Source organism: Tachysurus vachellii, chromosome 2 (genome assembly GCF_030014155.1).
Source record: "Tachysurus vachellii isolate PV-2020 chromosome 2, HZAU_Pvac_v1, whole genome shotgun sequence".
NCBI lineage: Eukaryota > Metazoa > Chordata > Actinopteri > Siluriformes > Bagridae > Tachysurus > Tachysurus vachellii.
In genome coordinates, this window is record NC_083461.1 from 4,343,071 (window position 1) to 4,355,570 (window position 12,500).

Consider the following 12,500-nt stretch of genomic DNA (forward strand, 5'->3'; position numbering starts at 1 on the left):
GGTTAATCGGACTCATGTAATAAATCTTGTTCGCAAATATCGTATCCGTGTATTTTAGCTCTACGATTATAAATCATATGAGGAATTTTCTTCACTTTTCTCCAGTCCATGAGCAGTGATACAGTACGCCCCCTACAAATGGACACTTTTTCCCTTTAAACAGTCGTCCTGTACTGAGTGTCTCTTTCATTATTTTCATATATTCCGTAATTGAGTTTCTGCGAAGTAGATTATAAACCACAGTCAGTAGTAATCTTCAAAAAGCTGTGCTCCTTCAGGATTTATGACCACGTACAGGAGAGTAGCCTAGCGTAAAAATAACCTTTATATTTTCCCTTTCTTCAGCTTTTTGGGATCTGTTGGTTTTCTAGAATAGTGTTTGGTCAGTATATTTTCTCTGACCTGCACTTTTGTGATACTCGGTACTTTAATCTTATTGTCACAGTGTTGACCTAGATAACTTTTTTTTTTGCAGATCTTTATTACCTTCACGATGCAAGGAAAACGCTTACTTCGGCATTTAGAGGTGCATATGAAGGAAAAAAAGCGCTACATGCTGCAGTAGGCCATATGCTAGCTAGACATTTTTTATTTTTTTGTTTTTTGCGCTGGATCATCATGTTTCACTGAGTGTATCTTTACTCAAAATGTCCACTGAGAGGATGTTTGCAGAAATGTGTTGCTAGGCAAAAGGTTGGATTTTAGCTCTAACTGGGATGAAGTTTGGTTTTAAAGACGACCAGAAAACCAAAACGTGGCTATTTTCACATCGGATGAAAACACTGTATTAGTAATATTAGATTAGATAAGGAAAGACACGCTGTGTGTGGTGCTGCTATGGGAAAATGATCAACAACAGAATGGAGTAATGAAGTAAAGTCTTGATTTCCTAAATAACTTTCTACATTTACAGCATTTGGCAGATGCTCTTATCCAGAGGGACTTACAATTATCTCATTTATACAGCTGAGCAATTGAGGGTTATGGGCCTTGCTCATCCCCAGGAGCGACAGCTTGGTGGCCCTGGGATTTGAACTCACGACCTTCCGATCAGTCGTCCAACACCTTAACCACTAAGCTAACACTTCTCCTTTCTAAAGAACTTTGTTCCTGCTGTCACTTGCATATAGCAGCTATACGCTAGCCTGTCCGTTACTAGCCTGCTTTTGTCTTTCTCTTGAAGTTAATAAGATAAAAACAAAACAAAACACAACACATGGAAACAATTCCCTGTGGTGAAAAATGAAACTTTACCTCAGAGCATTCCGACCTGCCAACACTGGTGACTCTCTTGTTACGATAGAAATGAAACGGTATGGAATTGGAATGAGCGCATTACAGCAAAAAAACAAACAAATTTACGAACAAACAAACAAACAAACAAACAAACAAAAAGCCCTGTGATTTTACTGTCCGAGTTGCTGTTAAAGAAGTTGTTAGTCAATCAATTCTGACCAATCAGAATTCAGATTTCCACAACGCTGTGGTTTTAACATAGCAACAGAAGCTTGCTCAGATACTCAGGAGTTTCTAAGAGGATTGGATCTATTGAGTGTTGGCTGATATTCAGTACTTAGAAAGATGGAGTGAGAACAATGGACACCTGCCTGATAAATGAGTGCGTCAGGCAGTCTGTGGCTGTGGTGAGAGGTCTGATAAAGAGGTCCCCCACCCATTCCTAAACCCTCCACCCTCCACAGGCTCAATAACACTATGGGGATTTATTGCCCAAAACAGTAAGCTAATACTGCAGGCTTTCAGCTCACTGGCTTTAGATCTGCTATCTGTCTTCAGCGTCAAGCTGTTGCCAGATCTGTAATTAAGACCTGGGCTCCATTGGCAACCTGAGACTGAGAACTTTTCTAAAGAAAGAGCCCCACTTTTCCCTCTGAGCATCTCTTTAAAGAAGCTGGACATAAGGAGAAAGGCCACACTTTTCGTCAAACTTCTCCCTTCCTGAAAACCGTTTTTTTTTTTTTTTTGTTTTTCCAACTTGTGCAATTTATTAACTTTCGTTCTACACAAATGAAATATTTGGCGAGAATACAGGACACAAAGGAGCTCATGCTGCTTCACGTCCGGTTCTCTAGACTACAGTCTGGCATTTTGACTGTATTTCAATAAAAAAAAAAAAACAATACGAAGAATTGTTGGAGCTAAAAAAAAAACACCCCAAAGTGCCAAGACTTGTGACGATCATCAAACAGCAGAAACGATTCGCAGTGAAGGTTGGTGACGTTTTCCCTCCTGTGCTGTGGCTACCTTGATGGATGGCCCTGCGGTTTTCCTGCTTCAATTTTTTTTTCTCTGCTGGAACTCAACTTGTACATAGTTTCGTTTCTGAATTTCCATTTGTGTGTGGCCTTCTTGGCCTTCTTGGCAACGACTGAAGACGTGAATAAATATATATCCTTTAAGGCTGGTGCAGTATGGATAAGGCCTTTAGAAAAAAAAGCATTGAGTGGATTTCTTTTCTCTAGAGTGTGGGAGTTAAGAGCAGGTCCACTGAGGACACAGACAGGCTGACCCCTGACCTCGAATAATCGCTCACAAATTAGTCATGTCAAGAGGGCCATCCTCAGGTCTGCATGAAGTCCTCCTCCTCCTCCTCCTCCTCCTCCTGCTGTTTACACACACTGCAAGCCTGGACACATCTTCACCGTCGTGTTTTTTTTTCCTTACAATTTTTCATATTTCTCCTAGGGATTCCAGAATGTGTGCATTTTTGTTAGACCAGATGTAATTGATATAGAAACGAGTAAACTTATTAATATTATGCAATCAGACACATCATCTCAAGCTATGGAGATTAGCACTGTGAGCTACAAGCAACGTGCTCCTCATGCCGTGCCTTACGTTTAAGACGCTATGACATCTTAAATAGCGTCGTTGATAGAGAGGGCGTGGACGTGCCAATCATTATGACCAAGTATCCTTATTAAAATTGCACACAAAATGGCACGGTTTGTGATTTAAATCGCAAGCAAAGAGTAGATGCATAGTATCACATGCTATCGGATGTTGATGGTGTAGGAATATATATTGGTATACCATATATTGGTACAACTGGTTTACCGATACTGTTATATATATAAAACAGTATCGGTATACCAGGTGTACCAATTGTATACCAGTATTGGTATAGCTGCCAATTAGTGTTTGTTTTCTTTCCAAAATATTCAAAAGAAAAATTTTGAAAAAGGTTCTTCAAAGGTTATATGGTTAATTTAGATTGACAGGGATGCTGCTTGTGATGTTGGACAAGAGCAAGTGATCTTGCCTGTCATGTATTGAATGTGCCAAATATCATGGAACTCAAAAGTGATCACTCAAGAATAGAGAGGATCTATGAAAAACCTGTCAGTTTTTCCCCTAACTCCACACGACGTAAACACAGAGCTCGGCTACTGTGGCAGATCCGTCGTTGCGGTTCATCCGACCACATGCATCTATTTAGCTAAAGGAAGGAGAATTGGATGAGAGACTGGCTACAGAGCTAAAGAGAGTATTTTCCGTAGCACAGATCATACACATTGGGGAAGTCGTGGCCTAATGGTTAGAGAGTCTGACTCCTAACCCTAAGGTTGTGGGTTCGAGTCTTGGGCTGGCAATACCACGACTGAGGTGCTCTTGAGCAAGGCACCGAACCCCCCCAACTGATCCCTGGGTGCCGCAGCATAAATGGCTGCCCACTGCTCCAGGTGTGTGTTCACGGTGTGTGTGTGTTCACTGCTGTGTGTGTGCACTTTGGATGGGTTAAATGCAGAGAACGAATTCTGAGTATGGGTCACTGAACTTAGCCGTATGTCACGTCACTTTCACTTTCAGGGTTGAGGGGAACCTGGAGTCTATCCCAGGGAACTTGGTGCACAAGGCAGGAGACACCCGGGATGGGGTGTTAAGCCATCACAGGGCAAAATACAAAACTCTTGGAATAATTACGTGACCACATTTTTTTCGGAGTATCCAGCTACACACTGCTGGCTCATTTTAGCTAGTTTACCACAAACGGTTGCCAGTGTGTCAAAATTGTCAGGAATTTTTTTTAAATTATTTGCAGTTGTTAAAAACCCATCTGATCTGACACTGGCCTATTTCAGCCTGTTTAGTCATATTTAACTGCTTATATTTCACAGGCCATTTGATCCTGGAAAAAAATCAGCAGACTGGGAAGATTTTCCTTCAGGAAGTGGTAGTGTGCAACTCTCGTTTTTTAAGTCACGAACGTCGAGGCCTGTTCTGTGCTAGCTAGATGACAGATATTTCAGGAATCTACATGCCAATACCTGCTGCAGATGTCTTTTGGGTTGTGAGAGGAACCTGTAGTGCGCCACTCCTCGAAAGGGAATGCGGCGTATATGAGAGAAGGTTTTCTCTGAAGTTTGAGTGCATGCTTTAGTGAGGTAAAATGAGTTGAAATAGATGACCTAATTCTATTTTTATTTCATATTATATTATTTCTGCTCACATTTGGTAAATGTTCTTTGTGCTGTTTTGGGTTCTGGACATTTCTGGACTATTTGTGTGTTCTTTTAGATCTATGACCATGTTACACTGTCTTTAATGTGCTTGGGCTGGTTGGTAAAATATCTTGTGATTTGAAGCGCTTTAAAGTGCAGATATTTCTGAATTATTCTACTCTTTCTACAACCAGGTTTTTGTGACTATTAAGAAAACAACAGATTTAATTACCATCATTCATTCCTTCCTTTTTTGCTTCCAACTGCTTTGATGCACTTCCTTCCTTCCTTCCTTCCTTCCTTTCTTCCTCCCTTCCTTTCTTCCTCCCTTCCTTTCCACCTTCCTTCCTTCCTTCCTTCCTTCCTTCCTCCCTTCCTTTCTGCCTTCCTTCCTTCCTTCCTTCCTTCCTTCCTTTCTGCCTTCCTTCCTTTCTTCCTTCCTTCCTTCCTACCTTCCTTCCTTCCTTCCTTCCTTTCTGCCTTCCTTCCTTCCTTTTTTCCTTCCTTCCTTCCTTCCTTCCTTCCTTTTTTCCTTCCTTCCTTCCTTCCTTCCTTCCTTCCTTCCTTCCTTCCTTCCTTCCTTCTGTCCTTCCTGCCTTTGTTGTTACACTCATGGGAAAAAGAGTGAGCAATTTTTTTTAAACCTAATTACAAAAAGCTCGTTTGTCAAGATAATCTCATCCAAGAGTAATTAGCATTTTTTTCTCGCCTCTTCTTTTCTCAGTCTTGAAAAATTACAGTCATGAACTGTCAATGCCACAATGACATACAGACAGTTGTTTGAGACCTTAAGTGTACATTGTGTACTCTTGGTTCAGAATGGAACAACATCATGCGCACCAGCATAATTACCCGCCGTGAAGAGTAGGCGTGGATGAAGTAGCTGTGGACCAATTCGCAGTGTCGACTTAACAAATGTGCGTTTATTTGTGTTCAAACGAACGTTTATAAATACTGTAGGTGTTTTTAGAACTCTGTGGATTTCATTGGTCTGCCAGGGCAGTTTAGATAAATAGAGCAAGCTGTCATGGTGCTTTACTTGTTAAGAAGTGAAGCTGTCATCATGTCATTTATAACCGCGAGCTGAATGAAAGCTTGGCCTTGCCAAAGAGGCTCAGTCCCCCTCTACATGTATATGGATAGTTTTAAAAATGCTCTGAGGAGCACAACAGCACTTTCAGAAATAAATGTATTTTAAGGTATTAAATTTAGCTAGGTAATAATAAGGTATTTTAACTAGATAGTGGAATCGTAAGGACCACTACTGAATACATACATACTAAATGTACAAAAAATGTCCCCTTGGTAGTACCACCCCAAGAAAAAGGAAACGTACAGATTGGTACTCGACGGGGCTCAGAGTTAAGGTGGATTGGCAGATGTGTGGATTTGTGCCTTTTAGTGTTAATTTCGTCAGACGAGACGAGACGAAATATGTTCCTCAACAACCTTTTTTTCATGACTAAGACGAGACGATGACAAGACTGCACCACTGTCCAAAAACGCTGACTAAGACTAAATTAACATGCATTATTGTTGACGAAAAAAGACGAGACGAAAATGTTTTGTATAAAATAAAAACTAAGATAAAATCTCTCTTCATTTTCGTCTACAATTGTCTCTGCTTTTTCATCAGCTGTTACGCCTTTAATTTACAGTAATCCCTCGCCACTTTTCAGTTCAAGTTTCGCGGTTCAAGTTTCGCGGGCTCAGTGCATCAGTGATTTTTTAAAGATTTTTCATCTAAAAATAAAAATAACAACGGTTTCCCAGGATGCCAGACAAAGAGAGAAACTATCTCAGAGGCTTTGCACATACCCACGGGCACTCAGACAAGGCACGTGATTGGCTCCCGGCACGAGATCTGAGCTGATTGGCTGCGCATCATCGCATACTCTCCCAGCTTCTTCCCTTGTTGTACTGTATCTCGCCACTCTCGTTCACGCTGTCAACTGTGTCTCGCGTATTGTGTTTTCGTTAAGCCCTTACAATGCCTCCTAAGCGCCGTGCCCTTGCAAAAGATTCCACTAGTGAGCCTAAGAGGAAGAGGAAGATTATGACCATAATTGAAAAGGTCAAACTAAGGTTTTATAGTTAAATAGATTTAAGTAAAATATATGTGAGTGAGTGAATGTATAATATTAAGGTTTTATAATTAAATAGATTTAAGTAAAATATATATATAAAGTATAAATATACATATTTTAAACATTCTGGTACCCACACACATATACAGAAATTCCTAGGGGGGGAACTCCTACTTCGCGGATTTTCACCTATCGCGAGGGGTTCCGGTCCCCATTAACCGCGATAAACGAGGGATCACTGTATTCAGAACGAGTTCGCGGCTTCGCGCTGTCTAGTGTGTGCGTAGAAACAATTCGTCCACACGCCGCTCAAAAAAAAAGTCCTGAGCGCAAGTCCACCCCGGTCTAGGCAGGCTTTTTGTGTTAAATTATATTTCCTGTCGCTGCGCAGGCTCTTTTATTGTACATGACAGCTTATGTCCCGATGACCGGTCTTTGCATTACGATTAAAAGCAGTATCAATAAAGTAAAACATGTGATGTGCAGTCAAGTTTGAGTGAAACATATGTGAAACACTTTTTTTACTGAAATGTTTATCAGTAATAATCTCAGTAACAATGTGTTATTTTAAAAATTTTTTTGACTAAAACTAGACTAAAATTAAAAGACTTTTAGTCGACTAAAACTTGACTAAGATACCTTGAGTTTTCTTTTGACTAAAACTAGACTAAAATGACAAGACTTTTAGTCGACTAAAACTTGACTAACAAAAAAAGATATGTGAATGACTAAATATGACTAAAACTAACAAGGACATTTGGCACAAGACTAAGACTAAGACTAAATTAAAAATAGGTGACAAAATTAACACTAGGGCCTTTCCTATTTTTCTCATCATGTTTGTTTTCCATATGCTCTATTATTCCCATGCTGCCTAAGATCCCACTCTTGACAATGCTGTTTTTCCTTCTTAGGGTGGTTGTGAGACATCCCAGAGGACCCTGCCTACAGAAAACAGTCAACCAGACACACATCTCTAAGTAAGTACCCTGTGATGTCATAAATTCCTGTGAGGCATAGGCTCATGAGCAGGCATACGGCATATATTAATAAGCGATATTCAGCACTTGTCATGTAGACCATCATTGCTATACAGCATGATACTGTTTAGGTAGGCAACATTTGAAGGAAGGTAGATTAAGAAGATCTATCATGTACAATTGTAAAACAAAGCAAAAAAAAACAAACAAACATGGTTCCTCAAGATGGTACTCTTGGGATGGGTAAGGATCTCAAGAGCTCTTTATTTTTTTCTGAAAGGGAAAGCCTCTGTTTTAGGGATTCACATGTAACCAAGGCTGAAGAACCCTTTAGGATCTTGGATGGAACAACATGGTATTTTTACTTCTGTTGAGTAAACACCTCAAGCATTCTGTGAGGGTTCTTTTAACAGTTATAGTTATGTAAAAAAGGCTTTACATATCGTCGCTGTCGGGCGGAAACCTCGTATGTCCAAATTTTGTCAATTTCATATTTTTTCACATATCGATGCTATTGGTCAGTCCCCACGTGGGTCTGTTATTTTTACAAGTTATTAACCAATCTAAAGTCTTGAAAATAGCTTGAGCGCAAATCTCATAACTCCATTGGACACTTCAACTGTCCACCTCTTCCTCACTCCGCGGGAGAGCTTCGCGGCATATTTCTCCTCAAGAAGAGTCGCAACGAATCAACACGTCTTCTGAGGTAAATGTCTTCAAAACACTGGACTCAAAGAAAAAAAAATCTTGACCCCTGCTAGTTCTGGTGCTCGTCTGAGGACAGGAATTTAGCACAAGACAATCCACTGCAACGCGGACTAAACACTGTGCACAGCAGATAAGGTACGGCGTTTTTTTAATTTCCTGAAAAATAACGGTTTTGGAGATACGAGGTTTCCGCCTGACAGCGACGATATGTAAAGAGAGATCAACTATACATGTTATAAACCCCTTGAGTAGGTACCACTAAAGAAACAACCTGAGAACTCGTCCTTACTTAGGAAAAAATGTGTTATAAGGTTTTACATAAACTTTGAGAGGGTTACCAGGGAGGAACACACTGAAGAACTCGGGATTGACCCAGCAAGAACATTAAAAGGCTACATGGGGAACATCACATTATAAAATACAACTTTCTCTTCTTGGTTTTATGCTAATTAGTTTGGTTTTTTCTGACAAAAAAGTTTTTTTTTTTTTTTGTCAGGGATTCTTTGAATAAGTAACAGATACTTTCAACTTGTTACTGACACAAAAAGTAGGTCCTCAAGTAGGTCCTACTTGGAGCTTTAAAAGGGCCCTCCAAGGAGATAAATCAAAGAACCTCACAGGGTGCTAGACTATAGAGAATGCTAGCAAACACTAATTGGGTAAAAGTGGATTCTTAGGCAGTTTATGGTCCAGGCTTCCTGAAGATGGAACCGTTTCTGACAGTCGAGTGTTGTATGGTTCTGCACAGACCGCCCTTGAAAAGTTTTTATATGGTACTTTGACCTCACTGAAGGGGCTATACCTGGAAAGTTTAGGGATTTCTACTAGTTACACACACTTTGTATGTGTATGGTGCTTATAGAGGACATGGGCCAATCTACACCAATCTGTACAGAGCCTTTGTGGAGAAACTCAGATTGTCACACTAGATGATCTACTGCCAAATAAGATCTCTCACTGTGAACCAGTGACCAAAGAAATATGTGCCTTAGCTCCGTTCCTAATTTTTTGGTGAGAGATTTATGATGTGTTCTTCCAATGTGTTCTTTGAGTGAGGCCAGTACTAAGCAGGAAATAAAAAATAACATTTCTCCATGCGTCTCCGACCCCAGGCCTAAAGAACCCTTGGGACATTCAGCATGGTTATAAACCTTTTTTTCTGTTTATTCACACTCATACTGTGCAGGCTGATGTGTGTTTGTTCGCAAGTATATCATACCCAAGTGGCCACGCCAAGATCGTTCAATGACGTCCTTCACCAGCATATGGGTTTTTTTTCCGCTCTTCACTTCTTCACCCTCATCATTTTGAAGTTGGACTGTTGTCCTTTGTCTCATGGTTCCATGTGTCAATGCATTATTCACTCTCAGAAAGAGCTGATAGGATAGGAGAGGAGAAGCTGGAGCATAATTGTAGTGTAATCCTGGAATCAGTCCATGGGTATTAGGAAGCTGCACAGCCAATAACAATCGCAGTAATAGAGATATTGGAGGAAACAATTCAGAACGTTGTGATCTCTTTCACAGCCCCACAAAGAGGGTGAGTCAATTCCAGTAAAGGGAAATTAAGTAAATGAGTAGAAATGCCATAGAGTCCTGGTTTCTACCTGTTGGTATATCAATGCCAGATTGACTGTAATGTTTCTTTTGGTTCTTGATGGTTGCATCACGCCCAATCAGAGATCTTACATCGGGGTATCTGATCTTGTCTGCAATTGTGGCTGCCAGTTATACTTATCAGTCAAAAGCCATATCTGATTTTGTGTTTGTCTTAGCTTTCGGATAGGCTACAAAGGGGAAGTCGTGGCCTAATGGTTAGAGAGTTTGACTCCTAACCCTAAGGTTGTGGGTTCGAGTCTCGGGCCGGCAATACCACGACTGAGGTGCCCTTGAGAAAGGCACCGAACCCCCCCAACTGCATACAGTAAATGGCTTCCCACTGCTCCGGGTGTGTGTTCACGGTGTGTGTGTGTGTTCACTGCTGTGTGTGTGCACTTTGGATGGGTTAAATGCAGAGAACGAATTCTGAGTATGGGTCACCGTACTTAGTCACTTCACTTCACGTCACGTCATGTCACTTCACTTCACTTCACTTTATTTGCCTATTAACCCAGCATCATTGCAGCATAGAGGCATAGTGGGCAATATTGTGCATCTCTGTTCTGAGTTCTCTGGTTAAATCCTGAGTTTGGGTTTCTTGGAGGTTCTTCATTTTCTTCCCATATCCAAAAAACATGTTGCTAGATGGACTGGCTATGTCCCAGGGGTCCTACCCAGGGTGTACTCCCACCTTATGATTGGCTATGAATCCACTACAACACTGTCTGTGATAGCACAAATGAATGAATTAATAGTTTCTGGGATTTCACTGTCTTTTGACAAGCAGGAACTTTACCCAAGTTACCATATTTATTACTTGCCTGTTACTTTTTAAGCTTTTAAGTAGCTCTGAAAGGGTTGAATACCTCTAAATAATCTCAAAATCTAGGACACAAGAACAAATCCATTCACGGACTTCTGAGAAATTGCATGTTGTGTTCTTTGAGCTATTTCATTTGAACAAGTTGGTCACCCAAACAATATAGTTGATTTGAATCTCCTGTTTGTCTTCTCAATAAAACCTATTAACACTTGTGTGGTTAAAATGTGCATTTTTAATGGATGGGGGGCTTCTTTGTGAGATAGACCACAGACTCTGTACTACGTTTAACAATTATTAAAAAAAGGCAAGTGCAACCTAGCTAGCAGGTGAAGAACTCAAACGACAAAATCACCAGTTAACTTGCTTTAAATTTGCAAGAACTATAGACTAATACAATAACCACTCACGGTGTGAAGCGCGTCCGGGCTATTCTCCGAGATGCACTTGACGGCTTTTTGTGCAGCGGGATTTTTTATTTTTTTTTTGGACGACCTAGTTAAGGCGTTTGGGTTTCCCAGCTTAGGTGGGCCGGCCGAACTGCAAAGTGCTGCGGGAAACCCTGGTATAGCTCTTTAACAATATGTAGCTGAGAGTGTTCAGGTCCCTGGTTCTGAGATTACTGTATCTCTTTCTAGACTGTAACACCAATGTAAACCAATGTAACCAGTTTCTGTACTAAAGACCAATGTAACCATTTGGACTCCAGTTCCTGTCCAAAAGACCAGTATAACCAATAAGACTGTAGTTCCTGCCCACAATGCCAGTGTTTAGAATTTTATTTATTTTTTATTTTTTGCAGTTATTACAGTTTAGTAATTCTTTGCATTTCCATGTTCACTATTCCTAAAATTCCACTGTAACCAATCAGACTGCAGGTCCTCTTAAACCACCACTGTAACCAATCACACTGCAGGTCCTCTTAAACCGCCACTGTAACCAAACAGACTGCAGGTCCTCTTAAACCACCACTGTAACCAATCAGACAGCAGGTCCTCTTAAACCACCACTGTAACCAATCAGACTGCAGGTCCTCTTAAACCGCCACTGTAACCAATCAGACTGCAGGTCCTCTTAAACCGCCACTGTAACCGCCACTGCTGTGTAAACCGCCACTGCTGTGTGTAATTGTAAAGTTAGTGTTGCAGTATAGAAACCAGAGTGAGACATGGTGGTAAGGTGTTTTCCATGTAGGGATGCAGGAGGTGGGGGTGAAGTTGCAGAAAGAACTTGAATTTAGGAGGTGTGTTTGTGGTAGGACTTGAAGGGAGTGTAGGCTTTACACTGATGTTATAGTCATCAGGGCCTCATAGTCCAGATTTAGACACGAGACATGTCTGTTTGTCCGGGGCAGGGAGGGGATGGCTGTTTGAAGGGGCGATCTTGCAGACCGTCGCTCGGTTACAGCCAAACATTTTTAACACCTCATAAATCTCAGCTGCCACTAGGACGCCAGAACCCCCGAGTGCCCAGCATGCCAAAAGGAAGTCAAGTCAAGAGCAGTGGTGTGCTCACAATGTGGAACCTGTAACCTCTGTGCATTCACTGATGCTTATCCCGATCCAACAAATGACACAATAATGTTCAGATCCATCATTTGAAAGCTTACAAAACAGGAATAGTTTAGCATACAAGCTGCTTTAGCAGTGTTTGCAGTGTTTCTCTTCTCTGCCAGAGAATATGATGGCATGGTATGAAGCCAGGTTTAGACTGTTAAACATGGCGAACTGCAGCATGTTTGCAGAGTGTTAGAACATGCAGGCAGGATGTAAAGAAACCTTCTGGAAACAACCTAACTGCTCATTTATTTAATTCCTACATCCATAAATATTTGTCAGCTATAAAAC

At 40.9% G+C, this 12,500-nt stretch overlaps 1 protein-coding gene across 2 annotated transcripts in view; it reads left to right on the forward strand.

Moving 5' to 3' along the window:
• The window catches only part of thrab (thyroid hormone receptor alpha b), a 141,782-nt gene that overhangs the window by 55,500 nt on the left and 73,782 nt on the right, over positions 1–12,500 (forward strand). For both annotated transcript variants that reach the window (XM_060894501.1, XM_060894484.1), the window contains exon 2: positions 7,462–7,527. The gene's annotated coding sequence lies outside the window, so the exon portion shown is untranslated. The remainder of the gene's footprint in view (positions 1–7,461; positions 7,528–12,500) is intronic.